This window comes from Penaeus monodon, chromosome 20 (assembly GCF_015228065.2).
Source record: "Penaeus monodon isolate SGIC_2016 chromosome 20, NSTDA_Pmon_1, whole genome shotgun sequence".
Lineage (NCBI taxonomy): Eukaryota > Metazoa > Arthropoda > Malacostraca > Decapoda > Penaeidae > Penaeus > Penaeus monodon.
In genome coordinates, this window is record NC_051405.1 from 30,827,506 (window position 1) to 30,829,563 (window position 2,058).

Genomic DNA, 2,058 nt, shown 5'->3' on the forward strand with positions numbered 1-2,058 from the left:
AACACATTCTTCACCATCTTCACGTCCATTGATTCGCATTCCCCTACCCACTGGAATGATACTAAAATTACTCTGATCAGTATGCAAGTGGCCCCAAATCATCAAGGATACATTATAATTTTGTGAGTTCATATTGTCCCCATATAATCACAGTATGCTAAAATGTCCTATGATGTCCATGCGGACTTTGTTTCAATTCTTTTTGTGTCAAATTTTTGCAAACTTATTGGTGTTTTAGTTGGTCGTAATTAATAAGATATTGTTTACTCTGGTTATATATGCTATGGAGAGGAATTTTGATACTGGTCTAGTTTACAAAATATAGTTTACATGAGTTAGATATCCTATTTATTAATACCACAATCAGTGTGTTAATAAAGGTCAATATTTGGATAAGTAGCAATATTCTCTTTATTTTCTGTTTTGGTATAGACCACATTGCTTGTTTTATGCCTTTTAAAGATATTGATTGTTTTAATGATCATATTTGTTCTGCAGCTAATTTTCCAGCAAGTAGGGCATTGGAGTTTGTTAGTTTGTCATGAATGAAAGGAAAAGGAAAAATAATAAGAGAGGGTTTAGACAGGAGAGAGACAGTGAGTGTTTGCATATTATTTCTAATCTTTCAAATGTTTTGGTTTTCATGTTGTTACTTCTTTAAAAGGGGGAGGGAAAGGAAAACTAATCAGGGAGAGGAAAAGATATAGATTCTCAAGGAACAGCATTCTTTTGCTTGCAGCTTTAGAATTTGAAGCACTTGTTACTTAGCAGAAATTGCCATGCATGTCTGTAGCACAAAAAGCTTTTACTTTTATGTTCTCCATTGTATTCTCATTCTTTTTAAGAGATTCTTATGCTTAAATTTTGAGGAATGATTTATTTATTTATGTGTTATGGTATTGACGCTTCTTGAATGCTTTTACTGAGTATTTCAGATATGTGTATCAGTGAAATTCTGAATTTAAACATGCTTAGAAAAATAGCATAAAGAAGAGAAAAAAGTCAGTGAGTGTAACAGTTTAATTTGACCATTTAATTTTACTTAAAAATGGTTGAATTTGATTTGTAAAGTGCAAAAGCTGCTTTATTAGACATACTATACTGGGACTAAGATGTATAACCTTACTTCCAAATTTCCCAGTGTCTCAAGAATATTTAGTAAACTACCTAATGTTTTTCAGGACTGTGTTTTAGAGTATGGAGACACATTTTTTCATAAACAAGGGCATAAGTACATGCTTAGCAGAATGTAATGTATGAAGTACACAAGGGTTCTAGATGAAAGTAGATGGAAATGAAAATATCTCATAACATTTTGTTATGTTTGTCCCCAATATCTAGATTCTGTTGCTAATATGTGTGATATTAATACTTCTGTATATTTTTCAGTAATTCAAGGCAAATATTTGTTATTGCTTCCATTCATATGGTGTTTCTTCTTATGAATAAAAACTGTATATTAGTTCTTTGAAAGTGAGTGTCCCAAATTTACAAGAGAATAATTATAATTACTTCTACCATCATGACATTTTAGGGGAGAGCTTAATACAAGGGATAGCTGCTATATGGAAAAGTCTTCAATCAGCAGAGTATTTATAGAGATATGCCAGCCTAAAATGAATATGTAAGAATATCATTATTAGAGTGTTTTTATGGACAAGCTAAAGGCATGGATATTGCAGGTGAGAAAAAAATGGTAGAGAATTTTCATGTACACTATATGGTAAACTACAAGTACATACCAATATTTCATATAAGAACTAGATATTTTATTCTTAAAATTAACCTGAAAGTGAGTTGATATATTGTGTTGATTTTTGTGTGTGAAGTTGTTACTAGCTGTTTATGTATGTTATGCCTTTAAATTAACGAATTATTTATACATTTATTTACTTGTCAAATTTTTTGAGCAAGGATGTTTGACTTTGGCTGTTCTTACATTCCATATAAAGCATGTTGTGTTATTTATGAATGTGCCATGATTTGATTTCTTGTGTTTATTAGTCCAAGTCAAAGTAGCGATTACTCTCTTGGTCAGTGAAATCCGTGGTTAAGAGG